Source organism: Triticum aestivum, chromosome 5B (assembly GCF_018294505.1).
Source record: "Triticum aestivum cultivar Chinese Spring chromosome 5B, IWGSC CS RefSeq v2.1, whole genome shotgun sequence".
NCBI lineage: Eukaryota > Viridiplantae > Streptophyta > Magnoliopsida > Poales > Poaceae > Triticum > Triticum aestivum.
In genome coordinates, this window is record NC_057807.1 from 19,781,862 (window position 1) to 19,788,562 (window position 6,701).

A 6,701-nucleotide genomic window follows, 5' to 3' on the forward strand; every position below is an offset into this window, starting at 1 on the left:
GTTTTCAAGTTTTGGGTAAAGCTTTTATGGACTATGGAATAAGGAGTGGCAAGAGCCTAAGATTGGGGATTCCCATGGCACCCCAAGATATTCAAGGATAGCCAAAAGCCTAAGCTTGGGGATGCCCCGGGAAGGCATCCCCTCTTTCGTCTTCGTTCATTGGTAACTTTACTTGGAGCTATATTTTTATTCGCTACATGATATGTGTTTTACTTGGAGCGTCGTGTATTATATTAGTCTTTGCTTTTTAGTTTGCCACAATCATCCTTGTTGTACATACCTTTTGGGAGAAGCCTACTTGATTTGAATTTGCTAGAATACTCTATGTGCTTCACTTATATCTTTTGAGCTTGATAGTTTTTGCTCTAGTACTTCACTTATATCTTTTAGAGCAAGGCGGTGGAATAATTTTGAAGAAATTTCTAGTCTCTCATGCTTCACTTATATTATTTTGAGAGTCTCTTAGAACAGCATGGTATTTGCTATGTTTACAAAGTTGGTCTTAGAATGATGAGCATCCAAGTTGGGTATAATAAAAACTATCATAGAAAAAGAATTGGATGCTATGATCAACTTGATGCTTGATAATTGTTTTGAGATATAAAGGTGGTAATGTTAGGGTCATGCTAGTGGGTAATTATGAAATTGAGAAATACTTTTGTTGAAGTTGGCAAGTCCCGTGGCATGCACGTATGGTAAAAGTTGTGTGACAAATTTGTTGCATGAGGTGCTCTTTTGATTGTCGTCCTTATGAGTGGCAGTCGGGGACGAGCGATGGTCTTTTCCTACCAATCTATCCCTCTTGGGGCATGCGTAGTAGTACTTTGCTTCGAGGGCGAAGTAGACTTTTGCAATAAGTATATGAGTTCTTTTTGACTAATGTGAGTCCATGGACGTATGCACACTCATCCTTTTACTTTGCTAGCCTTTATTATTACCGCACAACTTTCGCCAGTATCATAAACCCTTTATTTACCTTCCTCAAAACAGCCACCATACCTACCTATTATGGCATTTCCATAGCCATTCCGAGATATATTGCCATGCAACTTTCCACTGTTCCGTTCATATGACACACATTACTTTTGTCATATTGCTCTTTGCATGATCATGTAATTGACATCGTATTTGTGGCAAGGCCACCTTCATAATTTTCATACATGTCGCTCTTGATTCATTGCATATCCCGGTACACCGCCGGAGGCATTCATATAGAGTCATATCTTGTTCTAGCTTTGAGTTGTAATTCTTGAGTTGTAAATCCATATAAGTGTGAAGATCTTCATTATTAGAGCATTGTCCTAGTGAGGAAAGAATGATGAAGCCTATGATTCCCCCACAAGTCGGGATGAGACTTCGGACTTTACAAAAAGAAAAAAAAGAAAAAAAAGAAAAAAAAAGAGAAAAAAAGAGAAAGAAAGGCCAAAAAGAAAAAAAGGAGAGGCCAAAGAAAAAAAAGAAAAAAAAGGAGAAAAAGAAAAAAGAAAAAAAAATGAGAGAAAAAGAGAGAAGGGACAATGCTACTCTCTCTTTTTCCACACTTGTGCTTCAAAATAGCACCATGATCTTCATGATAGAGAGTCTCCTATGTTGTCATTTTCATATACTAAGTGAGAATTTTTCATTATAGAACTTGGCTTGTATATTCCAATGATGGGCTTCCTCAAAATGCCCTAGGTCTTCGTGAGCAAGCAAGTTGGATGCACACCCACTTAGTTTCTTTTGTTGAGCTTTCATATATTTATAGCTCTAGTGCATCCATTGCATGGCAATCCCTACTCACTCACATTGATATCTATTAATGGGCATCTCCTTATAGCATGTTAGTACGCCTAGTTGATGTGAGACTATCTTCTCCATCTTTTTGTCCTCACAACCACCATATACCACCATAGTGTTATGTCCATGGCTTACGCTCATGTATTGCGTAAGAGTTAAAAAAGCTGAAGCGCATTAAAAAGTATGAAACAATTGCTTGGCTCGTCATTGGGGTTGTGCATGATGGGAGTATTTTGTGTAATGAAAATGAAGCATGGCCTAACTATATGATTTTGTAGGGATAAGCTTTCTTTGGCTATGCTATTTTGATAGGACATGATTATTTGTTAGTATGCTTTGAAGCATTATTATTTTTATGTTTTATAAGCTTTTATTTTGAGTCATTTGGATCTGAACATTCATGCCACAATAAAGAAAATCACATTATGAATTATGCTAGGTAGCATTCCACATCAAAAATTCTTTTTTATCATTTACCTACTCGAGGACGAGTAGGAATTAAGCTGGGGATGCTTGATATGTCTCCAACGTATCTATAATTTTTGATTGTTCCATGATATTATATTACCCCTTTTGGATGTTTATGGGCTTTATTTTACACATTTATATCATTTTTGGGACTAACCTACTAACCGGAGGCCTAGCCCGTATTGCTGTTTTTTTGCCTATTTCAGTATTTCGAAGAAAAGGAATATCAAACGGAGTCCAAACAGAATGAAACCTTCGGGAGCGTGATTTTTGGAATGAACGTGATCCGGAGAGCTTGGAGTGCAAGTCAAGAAGCTGCCGAGGAGACCACGAGATAGGGCCCCCCCGTAGGGCGCGCCCCTTGTCTCGTGGGCCCCTCGGGCGGCCACCGACGTACTTCTTCCTCCTATATATACCCACGGACCCCGAAAACATCCAGGGGCACCACGAAACACAATTTCCACCGCCGTAACCTTCTGTATCCGTGAGATCCCATCTTGGAGCCTTCGTCGGCGTTCTGCCAGAGGGGGAATCAACCACGGAGGGCTTCTACATCAACATCCATGCCCCTCCGATGAGTTGTGAGTAGTTTACCATAGACCTACGGGTCCATAGTTATTAGCTAGATGGCTTCTTCTCTCTTTTTGGATCTCAATACAATGTTCTCCCCCTCTCTTGTGGAGATCTATTCGATGTAATCTCTTTTTGCGGTGTGTTTGTCGAGATCCGATGAATTATGGGTTTATGATCAAGTTTATCTATGAATAATATTTGAATCTTCTTTGAATTCTTTTATGTATGATTGAGTTATCTTTGCAAGTCTCTTCGAATTATCAGTTTGGTTTGGCCTACTAGATTGGTCTTTCTTGCCATGGGAGAAGTGCTTGGCTTTGGGTTCAGTCTTGCGGTGTTCTTACCCAGTGACAGAAAGGGTTGCAAGACACGTATTGTATTGTTGCCGTCGAGGATAACAAGATGGGGTTTATACCATATTGCATGAGTTTATCCCTCTACATCATGTCATCTTGCTTAATGCGTTACTCTGTTCTTATGAACTTAATACTCTAGATGCAGGCAGGAGTCGGTCGATGTGTGGAGTAATAGTAGTAGATGCAGGCAGGAGTCGGTCTACTTGTTATGGACGTGATGCCTATATACATGATCATGCGTAGATAATCTCATAAGTATGCGCTTTTCTATCAATTGCTCGACAGTAATTTGTTCACCCACCGTAATACTTATGCTATCTCGAGAGAAGCCTCTAGTGAAACATATGGCCCCCGGGTCTATCTCTTATCATATTTGCTTTCAATCTACTTTTATTTGCATCTTTACTTTTTGCATCTATATTACAAAATACCAAAAATATGTTACTATCTCTATCAGATCTCACTTTTGCGAGTGGCCATGAAGGGATTGACAACCCCTTTATTGCATTGGTTGCGAGTTCTCAGTTTGTTTGTGTAGGTGCGTGGGACTTTTGAGGAGCCTCCTACTGGATTGATACCTTGGTTCTCAAAACTGAGGGAAATACTTATGCTACACTTGCTGCATCACCCTCTCCTATTCGGCGAAAACCAACGCTAGCTCAAGATGTAGCAGTCTACATAGTTCTCAAACCCATAGGGTCCGCACGCTTAACGTTCGATGATGATTTGTATTATGAGTTATGTGTTTTGGTGACTGAAGTTTGTTTGGAGTGCCGGACGAGATCACGGACATGACGAGGAGTCTCGAAATGTTCGAGAGGTAAAGATTCATATATCGGAAGGTAGTATTCGGACATTGGAATGGTTTCGAGTGGTTCGGGTATTTTACCGGAGTACCGAGGGGTTACCGGAACTCCCCAAGGAAGTATTGGGCCTACATGGGCCTTAGTGGAGAGAGAGGAGGGCCGCAAGGGGTGCCTGTCCCCCATTGCAGTCTGAATTGGACTAGGGGAGGGGCAGCGCCCCCCTTTCCCTCTCCCTCTCCCTCTCCTTCCTGTTCCCCTTTGGTAAGAAAGGAAGGGGATCCTACTAGGAGTGGAATCCTAGTAGGACTCCTCCCCCCATGGCGCGCCCCTCTTGGCCGGCCGCCTCCTCCTCCCCTCCTTTATATACAGGGACAGGGGCACCCCATAGCACATCAATTGTTCTCTTAGCCGTGTGCGGTGCCCCCCTCCATAGTTTACTCATCCGGTCATAGCGTCATAGTGCTTAGGTGAAGCCCTGCACGGATCACATCACCATCACCGTCACCATGTCGTCGTGCTGACGAAACTCTCCCTCGACCCTCTGCTGCATCAAGAGTTCGACGGACGCCATCGAGCTGAATGTGTGCTGAACTCGGAGGTGTCGTACGTTCGGTACTAGATCGGTTGGATCGTGAAGACATTCGACTACATCAACCTCGTTAACCTAACGCTTTCTCTTTCGGTCTACGAGGGTACGTGGGCACACTCTCCCCCTCTCGTTGCTATGCATCTCCTAGATAGATCTTGCGTGATCGTAGGAATTTTTTTGAAATTGCATGCTACGTTCCCCAACATCTTTAGTATGATCTTCAGTGGCCATGATGTTAAGTGTCTTATATTGTGCACATTTGTGGCCAAAGAACCACTTGCCTCCACAATATCTGCAAGTGCCAGGCTCTTTGAATTTCTATTCAGGTTTAGTTCTCTTGTCCTCTCCTTCCCTCCTCTTTGGTGTCTCATTTTGCTTATTTTTATTAGTAAATGAGCAGAGCTGTTTGTCCTCGCATACCCACTATTGGGTGTATATCTTTTCTGGTTTGCTTGGCTTGAACTCCCATTTCCATGTCCCTGGCATTTTCTACTGCATCATAAAGTGTAACTAGTTTAAAGGGCTTCAGGTAGTGTTCGATTCCAGGTCTTAACCCATTGATGTAGCACTTGACATAGTATCCTTCAGCAGCTCCAGGATTCTCTTTTTTGTATGCAGCCATTCTTTCCTCGAATTTATCAGTATAGGCAGCAACTGAATCAGCTCCCTGTTTGAAGGAGTTGAAATTTTCCACTATCTCATAAGAGCTATCTCCAGAAAATCATTTTAAGGACTGCTGCACAGAACTGGTCCCATGTCAAGTTTTCCTGAAGAATGCGAGAGTTTCTTAACCAAGTATCAAGTCTACCAGTGAGATACATCTGGGCATAGTGCCATTTTGCTTCCTCTGGTACATGGACCATGGAAAAGAATTTCTCTATCATCCAAAGCCATTCCATTGGATTGTACCATAAAATCTAGGGAATTCTATTTTAGGAGCTTTGACAATTGATCTATAGAAGTGGGCATCTCTGTCTTGACCTCTGTTATTGTCATAGTGCCTGTCGAAGTGCCTGACTTGCTCTGGGTTTTGCTGGGACTGGTGTTGCACTCTGTTTTGGGGGGGGGGTCTTGTATGTACTGTAGCTCTGGTGGATAGTAATGGTAGTATTCATATGGGACTTGTTTAGGGGGATAGTAGTGTGGAGGAGGGGGTGGGGGGTCTGATTGGGTAAAACTAGTGTTGTGGCTGATAATCCTAGTGAGGAATTTGGTCCTGGAACTAATACGGTTGTTGCTAAAATCCATTTGCGGGGTATGTATAGTGCTCATACTGAAGTGGCTGAGCAGGTGCTTGTGTCACCCCAATAGACCAGTGAGGTTGGGCCTGCTGGTGCTACACCGTATCTCCTTCCCGGCGTCGCCATGCTGGAACACCACGATTCAACAGAGGAGAAGTACTCGGTTGGGGTATGGTAGTAGCTCCTAGTTGACCGTTTTGGTGGAGTAGTGGTTGGGGTGGAGGTGGTTGTTATTGGCTTGGCTGAACTCGTTGGGGAGGTGTTGCCTGGGGCTGTTGTTGCCTTGCTGTACTCCCCTCCGCTGCTGCACCCAGATCTCTCGCCCTTGGGGACGACAGCAGTTGATCACCCATCTTGTTCATCAACTCCTCGAGGCGGGTCAGTTGATGCTTGATGCCCTTCATCTTGGTGTGTGCGCCCTCGACCTCTGTATGAACATGGTCGACCTTGTCGTCCAGTTGTTCGACATCCAGCCTAATAGCAGCGACCTCCGCTGCATCGTCCTTGTCTTCTCCCTTCGATTTCACCATTTGGACCCGAGCTAACTGTCGAAATTTTACTCAAGGACTTGCCTTGAAACCCTTTTCAGATCTAGATCCCTTCCGCCGCCAGTGGTCCTAGCCGCCAACCGTGCACCAACTGGCCTGGGTCGCGGGATTTGACAACCAGGAGAAGTTCTTGCCGGCAACCGCACCTCTGCTACCGATCTGCACGCGAATAGTCTACCGCCACCGGTCGCCTCCCAGCTACTCACCGCCGCCACGCCACCAAGGATCGATTGCTACTGATACCAATTTGTTAGATCCCACCTATGATATGAGTTACAGAACTGGGGAATAACGCAATTGGAACTGAATTTAACTCCCAATCACGGTGACCTAGCTATGAA